This window comes from Diaphorina citri, unplaced genomic scaffold, assembly GCF_000475195.1.
Source record: "Diaphorina citri unplaced genomic scaffold, Diaci psyllid genome assembly version 1.1 scaffold136, whole genome shotgun sequence".
In the NCBI taxonomy this organism is placed as follows: Eukaryota; Metazoa; Arthropoda; class Insecta; order Hemiptera; family Psyllidae; genus Diaphorina; species Diaphorina citri.
In genome coordinates this window covers 20,247-33,172 of record NW_007377573.1, presented here as the reverse complement: position 1 = coordinate 33,172, position 12,926 = coordinate 20,247, and positions in this window count along the sequence as shown.

Genomic DNA, 12,926 nt, shown 5'->3' with positions numbered 1-12,926 from the left:
TTGGAGATGAGTTTCTACTCAGGTTTTTACAGCTACTAGAGGAGCTGATGAATGTTATTTTGAAGGTGGGAATCCTAGCTTAGATTAGAGGTGGTATTAAGTTCATAATGCTGTTTTTATGGAAAAAGTTCCTTAAGGGTGTCGGCCATTGGGGGTTTTACCCTATTATTTTAGACAACGTAAATTACTACAAAACATACTGTCCCAATTCTCAGAAAGAACAATTAATAAACCACCACCTTTCCAGGCAATCGCAAAATTGATTATGCAGATATGTCAGATTTCTAGAGACAGGTGATGGTTTTAAATTTTCGCCGCTATATTTATTGACTATTTGTTCATTTATCACAAAGTTCATTGTAGTCCTAATGCATAGGATACTGTGTTCATTGGACTCCAACAACCAATGTATTACAAATTTGAGGGAAACAAACTAAAACTTTCATTGTGTATTTTGCTGAAAACTATATATCTTCATCTCCTCAATATCAATAGATCATTGACAGTAGGCATCGACACTATCGACAGATTATCCCTAGAGAATACCCAAAGCCCCTGTACATAACACACGGATCATTCTAATAAAAATACAATTAGAACGTATCATGCTGACAAATCGTGAGCCATGAGCAAATGAGCGAACTCATAGTATACCTGTATATCTCTACATTCTCTACACTAGTACTACATATACAGCTGTGCGCGTTAATTGAGTATGTAGTGATCAAATTATCGAGTAATTCCCTGGACATACAGACAAGGCCTGGAGCAATCTGATAATGATCTTATCACGATAGATGCTGAGTCTAGTACTTCTTTGAAGAATTTCCCCGAGTGGAACGTCTGCCTTTGCTGCTTGAGGCAGACATCTTCATAATACGAATTGACGGAACAATGTTAGTACTTGACGATAATCCGGGATAGCCCATGATATTCTACTAATAGATAAAGCTAAAAGATGTTTGCAAAATTTGTTGATTCAGTTTCTGGCAGAGAAGGAGCTTTCTTTAAGATGCTCAAGAGATCTCAAGATCTTAACAGGAGGAAATTTCCATTACATCGTAGAGTGACGTAGAGACAGCTGCTGGCAGTTCTAAGCACATTGTACCAACACCATGATCTCTGACGAAGGGATAACAAGGTAATTACGGAGTAGTAATAAGTGATTTGACTTTACTTATCAATCCAAATATTTCCACTTACGAAATTGTTTATCGCGGTGTTATAATGTTGTTTCCAGGAATTTCGATCGTTTCCTGTTGGAGTTTTAACACCTTTACTGATAATAATATCAACGTTCCTATTGAGTAGTCTTCCACTTTAACTTTTGTAGTGAGTAAATTATTTGTAAGAGCTTTCAACTAAAACACATCCACAAAAATCGTAGTTACTGGACTTGGCGAATCTTGCCAAAAAATGTCAAATTGATTATCGAGAAACTCGAGATTTCTAAAGTCACTTCTCCAAACCATTTTGACAGATCCTACCAAATAAATCAGATGAGATCTACAAGTGACATTGTTCCCAGTTTCCAGTCCAGGAGGTCTCCAGGATGTCTTTAATTATTAATGGAAACATTTCATGACCGGATGAGAGTGTTTGAGAGAATCAATTCTTGAGGAGTTTACAAACACGTCGTAAAATTCCTAACATCCGAGATATCCAGATTGATTTGACGAACGATGTGTTGAGAAACTTGTTGCATTCGATCGGAAGTAATAGCATGAGAAATGTAATTGCCATGGTTATTTTGGAGTTTTTAGATGATTCTTTAGAATGCACACAAAATGGATAATGATTCCAAACATCCGAGATATCCAGATTGATTTGACGAACGATGTGTTGAGAAACTTGTTGCATTCGATCGGAAGTAATAGCATGAGAAGTGTAATTGTCATGGTTGTTTTGGAGTTTTTAGATGATTCTTTACAATGCACACAGAATGGATAATGTGTGTATTCTGAATAGACTGTGGGTGTCACTTCCCTAAATATTAGTCACCATCACGTATGACGTGCAGTGTTGAGTTTAGCACCACACAGTCTCTCATAGTTCTTACACATGAAATACCAAAATGATCAAGCAAGCCATGGGAAAATTTTATCCAGCTTCATAAACCGAGAAACCCACATTTATTTAAATGACTCTCAATAATGTATTCGATTTCCTTGTTTATACAATTGTCGCCCACTATGAAGCTGGAGTTTTCAATCAGCCATTCCTGTGTACACTCCTAAATATTAGTCACCATCACGTATGACGTGCAGTGTTGAGTTTAGCACCACACAGTCTCTCATAGTTCTTACACATGAAATACCAAGATGATCAAGTCCTAAATATTAGTCACCATCACGTATGACGTGCAGTGTTGAGTTTAGCACCACACAGTCTCTCATAGTTCTTACACATGAAATACCAAAATGATCAAGTCAAGCCATGGGAAAATTTATCCAGCTTCATAAACCGAGAAACCCACATTTATTTAAATGACTCTCAATAATGTATTCAATTTCCTTGTTTATACAATAATTGTCGCCCACTATGAAGATGGAGTTTTCAATCAGCCATTCCTGTGTACACATAAACCGAGAAACCCACATTTATTTAAATGACTCTCAATAATGTATTCAATTTCCTTGTTTATACAATAATTGTCGCCCACTATGAAGCTGGAGTTTTCAATCAGCCATTCCTGTGTACACAATGTTAATTAGTTTGACTGCAATTGCCATTGATTTAAGACTTCCGAAAATCGTAAGCACTGAACTACATATGTACGAGTTTGTCGTGCTTGAAAATCTTGAAATAAATTATTGGCATTGTTTTGGAGCTCTTTGTGTTTATTAAAAGTTTCATTTATTCCAATCTGAACTAATAATATTATGAAAAGTGTGGTCATTTGAGAAAGTATGATGGAAATAACCTCCTAATACTAGACATTGTTTGACCAAAAACCAAAAGCCACTTCATCTGATATTAATATGGCAGGAGCTACAATCTCAGATGTCCTATATTTGAAAGAAATATTCACCAAGTTCCAAAAGTAGACCAAGCAATATGACCAAACAAATTAGATTAGTCTTTTGTTATCTAAATTGGATAAATTTATGAACGCCTCTCATGTTGAGCGCAGGATAATCCTTTTGTAAGAAGTGCAGACACGGATATAAATATCCAAGATCCGCTTCTCTGCTTGGAGTGCTTCGTTATTTTTGAAGATGCTGGCATTCGTTTATATTTATTTGACAATATGAGACATCCTTGTAGTTTTTTTTATTATTATTATTTTTTTCATCATTCTTAAACATGTTAATTTTATTACTTTCTAGTTTCTATTAATGGATGGATATTTCTTTTCAGACATAATCGACGCTACTGCTGCATTCTTCTCTCTGGATGCATTACCAATTTCTTCGCCTCTTTCCAATAATTCCAATATAACTTCCTCATCCATGTTCTTTCTTTCTCAAGTTTATGATCATTGCCCGAGGCTTTGTTTATTTTGTTCGGATAAACAAAAAAGACTACCTCAGAGTAATATTTTACTGTCGGAGCGCTGTGTTGGAGATGAGTTTCTACTCAAGTTTTTACAGCTACTAGAGGAGCTGATGAATGTTATTTTGAAGGTGGGAATCCTAGCTCCAATTTCTTCGCCTCTTTCCAATAATTCCAATATAACTTCCTCATCCATGTTCTTTCTTTCTCAAGTTTATGATCATTGCCCGAGGCTGTGTTTATTTTGTTCGGATAAACAAAAAAAGACTACCTCAGAGTAATATTTTACTCTCGGAGCGCTGTGTTGGAGATGAGTTTCTACTCAGGTTTTTACAGCTACTAGAGGAGCTGATGAATGTTATTTTGAAGGTGGGAATCCTAGCTTTATCGATGATGATCCTCTGTGGTGGCTTGCGGTTTCTATTGTTCAATGAACTGCAATTTTTATGTACACACAAGCTTGGGATATCTAGAGGTGTACTCTTGGACTTTTGTTTTCTCTTCGAAGAAAGTTTTGATAGTATGTAATGATTTTTTTTTTTTTTAAAAAAAGAGTAACAATTGAAGAATGTAAAAGTGAACAAAAATCATGATTCATGGTATACATGGAAACAAAATATAGATTCATATTTACGTATTGAGTGTATCATCATTACTCATATGAATCGTAATCGGCCAAATACCTTAATGCTTTTAATGAGCATATCATGCTTGGGATAAGTAAAATTTCTCCAAGAAGTTTTGTGGCGTTTCCCAGTAAAAGTGCTATTTAGGTAGGTACGTCAGAATCATAATTTATGAAATCTCCCAGCATATTATTTGTATTGAGGAAGGAAAATAAAACATTCAGAACAGACCAGCGCACGTCCCACGTCTGAGGGGGGAGCATCAATTATGTCCTCATATGGTCTTCATCTTCAGGATCAAGAGCATCATCGTCCGATATAGATATTAGGTGAGCAAATTTCTTGGTACAATGATAGCCTGCAGATTGCAGAAGCCCACTCAAGTGTGTCTGAAAAAAAGAATCTCGGGGTTTCCGCTGTTTAAATCGCTCATCTCGCTTCTTTTGTTAAACGACCAGTATAGTATGTATTTTCCATGGGATTCTCAATTGGTAGCAAATGTTGTTGAACTTTAACATGTAGCGGTGATAGTAAGAATTGAGCAATTGAACAACATATTTAATAAATTTGTTGTTAAAATGTTATTTATATTATTTCGTAATGATACAATTATGTTGTAGGATTAAGAGACATTTTTATTGAATTCTGACACCGTTTCTAGATCATATTTCTGACTTCCGTAAACTAGATACCTTTCTATCTACTAATTTATTACCTACTTTTTATCTGATTTGAAAGTTTATAGATCTCAGGTGATTTTCTGGTCTGCTGGAGGCATCCAAAGTACGCTATGATCCAGAGTGCTACATATGAATGGTACATAGTACATACTTTCCTAATAATTCCTGGCATAGATTCCTCTGTTAGCTTGATCATCATATTATGCCTTTGCAATTTCGTCTATTAACATAAATTTCAAGTTCAAAGTTTTTATTATAAATTGTTCTTATAATATAAGTGAGCAATTCAACAACATATTTAATAAATTTGTTGTTAAATTGTTATTTATATTATTTCGTAATGATACAATTATGTTGTAGGATTAAGAGATATTTTTATTGAATTCTGACACCGTTTCTAGATCATATTTCTGACTTCTGTAAACTAGATACCTATCTATCTACTAATTTATTGCCTACTTTTTACCTGCTTTGAAAGTTTATAGATATCAGGTGATTTTCTAGTCTGCTGGAGGCATCCAAAGTGCGTTATGATCCAGAGTGCTACATATGAATGGTACATACTTTCCTAATAATTCCTGGCATAGATTCCTCTGTTAGCTTGATCATATTATGGCTTTGCAATTTCGTCTATAACATAAATTTCAAGTTCAAAGTTTTTATTATAAATAGTTTAACATCACAGGTTCTTAACCTTCGCGCTCCGCTGTGTTCGATAATAAAACCCATGGCAAAATAATAGTGAACCCAATGCTATTAGCAAGTGTACCTACAAGTGAATCCAACAAGTGGTGCTTGCTGAACCGGTCTTCAAGATAAGTCTCTTGTTAAAACATAGTTTAACATCACAGGTTCTTAACCTTCGCGCTCCGCTGTGTTCGATAATAAAACCCATGGCAAAATAATAGTGAACCCAATGCTAATAGCAAGTGTACCTACAAGTGAATCCATATAACAAGTGGTGCTTGCTGAACCGGTCTTCAAGATGTCTCTTGTTAAAAGTAAACAACGAATTGATTTGCTGAGAAAACGATATTCTGGCGATTCTCCCTATAAATAGAAAATGTAGAAATTTTTCAATCGACCTCTTTTAAGACTGTCGTTATTACAGTAAGTATGTTGATGTTGTAACACAAAAGATTTGCTTGGAGTTAGCAAAAAACCATCAACAATAATATCTGTTTTTAAATCAAGTACGTAGGAAGGTACCGAAAATTCGATTAAAATGCAACGAAGTATAGTTCAAATGAAATAATGATATACGAGTTTGTATATGTATCTTTGAAAACCACTATTCATATTTCGAGTGTTGACCGGATGTTTTTACTCAATCTGTCCGGTGATTTATCCAAATAAAATATACCAGTCGTCAATTTATTGGGAGTTTAAATTATGAGCCATAACCAGCAGACGTGTTTGATGTATCTTGTTATCTTGATTCATCTGTGGCCGGATTTAGTAGAGGTGTTGGGTTCGTGACATTGACACATCCTTTGCTTGGAAACATGACTGACATTTTAAAACAATACCCATTCATCTTGGATGAACAGCTACTAGCTCATGTCAATCTTAATATGATAATTGGTTTAGAGGAGAATATCGTTGAACGTGATTCTCGAGAAGTCAAAACGACCAGTATAGTATGTATTTTCCATGGGATTCTCAATTGGTAGCAAATGTTGTTGAACTTTAACATGTAGCGGTGATAGTAAAAAGTGAGCAATTCAACAACATATTTAATAAATTTGTTGTTAAATTGTTATTTATATTATTTCGTAATGATACAATTATGTTGTAGGATTAAGAGATATTTTTATTGAATTCTGACACCGTTTCTAGATCATATTTCTGACTTCTGTAAACTAGATACCTATCTATCTACTAATTTATTGCCTACTTTTTACCTGCTTTGAAAGTTTATAGATATCAGGTGATTTTCTAGTCTGCTGGAGGCATCCAAAGTGCGTTATGATCCAGAGTGCTACATATGAATGGTACATACTTTCCTAATAATTCCTGGCATAGATTCCTCTGTTAGCTTGATCATATGGCTTTGCAATTTCGTCTGTAACATAAATTTCAAGTTCAAAGTTTTTATTATAAATTCTTCTACGGACTGTGGAGTTGTTCTGAAGAAAATGACATCATGTTTGTCTGCATTGATGGTGGTTAACACAAGTTCAATGGAACTTTGATCGTGTTTTGCTTTGTGTCTTGGAAATGTCCCATAGCGGATTGAAGTCATGGGAAGAAAGCTCTCTTCAGAAGACTGTTGAAAATCTCTTGAAGTTATTTTCTCTTGATGCCATTGCTAGCTAAAATCTTGCGAAGTATAATAGTGAAAAATAAGGCTATGAAAGAATGATCAAGACAATTTATATCAACAAAATGTTCATCAGATCTACATACTTGACTGTTCCATGAGAATATGATTTCGAAGATTTGAAAAGTTGAACCTCATGGCTGGAGAGGTCAGTCCTTCACAAAGATAGTCAAGGGTGAAGGAATGATTCTTCTAGAGCTTTCATTTCAATCCCTCACTCTCAATACTACCAGAGTGTTTCTCGACCATCTGTGCAAATTCCTCATTACTTTTGCTAACATTTCTCTTACTGATATAGAGACAACGTCTGAGATTTTATAACAATAATTAGTACCACATTGTTTTCAACTCTGACTAGAACTCATCTGTTAAATATTCACACAGCTCTACTTTATCTCCCTACGTCTGACGTATGTGTAGCTTGTGAGAGCTCATGAAATTCTTTACATGCCTGCTTCATATTCATCACTTCAATGAGAGAACTTTCAATTTCATTTATTTCTTTATTTTTCACATGAACACAATGGTTTAGGTAGATCGTGATCATTGTTTTACTAATTTCAAATAATGTGCGACCTTCAGTAGAAAGATTCTCATGAGATTTTAAGCCCCCTCAAAGATGTGCTCATTATTAGATCCATCCAGATATCCAAAACAACTGTTCGAATCTTCAGAAATGTGTTTGAACAATGGAGAACACATTCCCTAGAAGGTGTCTACGAGAAGATGTCTGTATTTCGTGTGAATATTTCAAGATGACACTGTCGGAGGAATAAAGGATCACATAGATTTGATGAGTAAGGAGTGACAAGCAATGAAATATGAGATATGGGGTCAAAAGAAAGGATTATATTATTATCCTTATTTGGATTTGATTTTGCAAGAATATTTCAAGGATTAGTATCCATTACGTTTAAATTGGTGACAATTTAATACATAGGAGGATACCTATTACATTCATTTGTTAAGGTTACTATGTTTGTAAACATTCATTACGTTTAAATTGGTGACAATTTAATACATAGGAGGATACCTATTACATTCATTTGTTAAGGTTACTATGTTTGTAAACATTAGAAGATTGTTATTGAGATCTTCATAAACTGGAACTGGAAGTCCGTCAGACAAATATCATATATCACCTAAATCACCTTGTTTTAAAAACCCACCCATCTTGCCATTCTCTATCAAGATTTTTTTTCTAATGCCCATTTGAGCCTTTTTGTCAAGATTTTTATGCTCATCTGAAACTGCGATTATCTTAGTAGGCACAGGGAATTTGCGGAATGTGAAGTCCGTCAGACAAATATCATATATCACCTAAATCACCTTGTTTTAAAAACCCACCCATCTTGCCATTCTCTATCAAGATAAGGTCTTGTGTTTGCTTCGTGAATCATAGCGGTGGGCCGAGAAGTTACACAACAATGGAATCTACTCTTTTACGAGTAAAATTAGATCTGATAACAACCAGAGAGTCCCGTGACGCTCTTTGATCCCCGATAACCATTAGTGGCAGCCGCCCTGCGGAATGTTTTTGAGTTGAGCTGCTCGACTTTCACCGTTTGACTTCACATGATCTTTAGCATAACATAAATCTGATACATTATAATTGCGGAATGTTTTTGAGTTGAGCTGCTCGACTTTCACCGTTTGACTTCACATGATCTTTAGCATAACATAAATCTGATACATTATAATACTATCCTCTTTGATGCGCACATCATGATCTCCATTATAAAATTCACGAACATTTTACTTAGAACTCCATTGTTAGTAGAATCCACCATACTGATAGCGGAGTCATGCGTTACAATTTTCGTGATCTTCATAATTGATTTGAACCAAATTTTTCTGTTCAAGAATGGATTAGTGAGAGACAGATACCTGTAGCATAATGATGATGTTAAGAAGGCAAGGTGGTGTTGCCGTACAGTTAATGAACTTTGTTTAAGTCCCGGAGGTAAAATAGTGTTAAATTTAGACCAGTTATTAGCAAAAAACTTACTAACTAGTCTAAAATCTTAATATCCTTTGCAGAAAATCTGACCCTATGAGACGATCAACTTGGTGAAATTTCGATGAAAATTAATTAATCATTAGTTCTGTTTAAACATAGACGCTTATTCATGTTGGACCTATTTGAAGATGTACTCATCCCAAATTCCAAGATATTATTGATTAAAAGGAACTATAAGGCTGAGATCATCAACACTCATCAAACTCATCATACCTACATCTAAACTTGAATTGTGTGTCAGCTAACAGTAAACCAATGTCAAAAGTACACTACGAGTTTGTCGTGCTTGAAAATCTTGAAATAAATTATCGGCATTGTTTTGGAGCTCTTTGTGTTTATTAAAAGTTTCATTTATTCCATTCTGAACTAATAATATTATGAAAAGTGTGGTCATTTGAGAAAGTATGATGGAAATAACCTTCTAACACTAGACATTGTTTGACCAAAAACCAAAAGCCACTTCATCTGATATTAATATGGCAGGAGCTACAATCTCAGATGTCCTATATTTGAAAGAAATATTCACCAAGTTCCAAAAGTAGACCAAGCAATATGACCAAACAAATTAGATTAGATGCAAGGATGAACTCAAGGAGCATCTCTCATCAGAAACATGCTCCTAAATAATCTTTGGGAAGATTATTTAGGAAGATGACTTACGTCCTCACCTAGTTACCTACTCACGCAACTTGTGCATAATGAAGTCCAGCATGCAATTCATTTCGTAACCTTAATTAAATTTACATTATTTACATTTTGGACGAAGACCTCACGCAACTTGTGCATAATGAAGTCCAGCATGCAATTCATTTCGTAACCTTAATTAAATTTACATTATTTACATTTTGGACGAAGATCTAATGAAGTTTGTAATTTAAAACTGGAACTCATCTTCGCTGTACCAGGGGATAAGCTATGAGATTTCAAACTGAAGATGTCTGTGCACCTGTCATGACTGATGTAGGCTTATTCCAACTTTTAATACACATTTTCTGAATTTTAGTACATTACCTACTTTAGATGGATTAGCATCAATTGCACACCTACTTGGAGAGTTCTACCAACTTGTCCATTGATTTTCATTATCTATATTGCAATTTTGCCATCTCTTCTACGTACGTACCTATTTACTTCTTCTTTTATCATTTTCGTTTTCTAGTCTCTTACTTTTTTCGTGCCTCTGTAATCCCTGTTCAATCCGAAAGTCATTTTGACTCAGTGGATTTCTGGTAGATCGATCCTGATACTCCTGATAGGTCTGCAATGTGCATGTCGTGTAAGCCACATTTCTCAAATATGAGAGTCCGTATCTTATCAACTCTTCAAACTGAAGATGTCTGTGCACCTGTCATGACTGATGTAGGCTTATTCCAACTTTTAATACACATTTTCTGAATTTTAGTACATTATTTTAGATGGATTAGCATTAATTGTATACCTACTTGGAGAGTTCTACCAACTTGTCCATTGATTTTCATTATCTATATTGCAATTTTGCCATCTCTTCTACGTACGTACCTATTTACTTCTTCTTTTATCATTTTCGTTTTCTAGTCTCTTACTTTTTTCGTGCCTCTGTAATCCCTGTTCAATCCGAAAGTCATTTTGACTCAGTGGATTTCTGGTAGATCGATCCTGATACTCCTGATAGGTCTGCAATGTGCATGTCGTGTAAGCCACATTTCTCAAATATGAGAGTCCGTATCTTATCAACTCTGTTTACTTATCTCCTAGTACATTTTCAATTTAGGAATGTGTAACTATTTCTTCATTTATGGTCATGATATTGATTCCTCCCGTACGTATGATGATGTAATCTCTATAGGACGTCTTGTGAATTCCAATTCCAGTGGTTGATCGACTTTCATATTACAACTCTGTTTACTTATCTCCTAGTACATTTTCAATTTAGGAATGTGTAACTATTTCTTCATTTATGGTTATGATATTGATTCCTCCCGTACGTATGATGATGTAATCTCTATAGGACGTCTTGTGAATTCCAATTCCAGTAGTTGATCGACTTTCATATTCTATCGGATGTTTTACCTTCACAAGATATTAGTAAAATTATAACTAAGTATGACAATATTCACAATCATCATATGTTTGAAAATGTTATCCAACTCTTTTGAAATAAAAGTTGAACGTGTTAAATTTGATAAATAGATTACCACAAACTTGTAAGTTTGTATGCAATAAAAAATCATAAAAGTTGAATCATCCAATGCTGAGCTTCGGTTTAAACTTGGTAGCCATATGACTTATTACGAGCAATCAGGCGAGCTAATAAGATTAAAAGATCTTATATCTGATTTAAAAACCCAAAATAGTAAACAACAAAACAGCAGTAAAAAAAACTTTGGTGAGTAGGTTGTAACACATTTGCTGAGAGCCCGTGAAATCTTCAACCTTGTGAACCAAAGTTTGATTTCGGTACTTTTTATTAATGCTTGTAAATTATACGATTTATACCTACGCTACGTTCAAATGAATCCTTAATAAAAGATAAGCTTGAAAATATAGAGTAACGATGTGGGATACATTTAGAAGGAAGTGTATGTAGGATTTATTTAGTGTGCAATAAAAAGACTGCATTCTTGCTCAATCCACTGCACTAATTTCTAACTGTCGAAAAAAACTAATTAAAGTCAGCAATACGGATTCGGATAGAGGACTAAACAATTTTCTTTACTTCCCTCTATCAGTCTATCTTATGTATCTCCTTTTATATTTTTATATTTCTGGCATAGCAAGTTTCCTTCAATTCTGGCATAGTAAATTGGCCACATATCTTTGATTAAATCATTTTATCGGACATTCCTCAATTTTCTTTACTTCCCTCTATCAGTCTATCTTATGTATCTCCTTTTATATTTTCATATTTCTGGCATAGCAAGTTTCCTTCAATTCCGGCATAGTAAATTGGCCACATATCTTTGATTAAATCATTTTATCGGACATTCTTGCTATCTCAGATAGTACTTCGTCTGTTTAAATTCTTTCATAATGTTATGACAGCCATATTCTTTACTTCTTCAGTCTCCCTTGAAGAACACAAAGTTCATCTAGAGGCAAACAACGAGAGGAACTAAGAACTTCCATAGTAAATCTAGAAGAGCTCAAACAAATTTAAGTATCACACAAGACCTGATTTCATAATGTTATGACAGCCATATTCTTTACTTCTTCAGTCTCCCTTGAAGAACACAAAGTTCATCTAGAGGCAAACAACGAGAGGAACCAAGAACTTCCATAGTAAATCTAGAAGAGCTCAAATTTAAGAATCACACAAGACCTAATTCCACCAAAGAGGCAGGGCCGATATTTATCAGCACTATTAAAAGCCTATAAGGAAAAAACACTTAGGTACTTAACGTGTTGAAGACGTCCCCATAAGTCACAAGCTTAATGTATTCAAATTAGAAGAGCTATTCCTCATGAGTGACTATCAGCACGAACAACCAACTGGATAATATCGACCATCGACCAATCGTACACATTAATAGGTTCTCAACGGGATGTCAAAAAATTCAAATTTATTAAACGTTATTGAAGGTGTTAGAGGCAATTTTTGTCAAAACAGTTCTTGGCCTGGTAGACACCTAATAAGCAAGATATTAATGTGTTTCCTAGGAAAGTATGGCGGTAAATCAAAGCTAAAGAACGTGGATGTTAAAGTTGTGTTATAATGTGAGAATTATGTGAATAATGAAAGTAGAAGTTTAGTTTTAGTACCTATAAACAATGTTTTGAGTCAATACAAAAGAAAGGCAATTGAA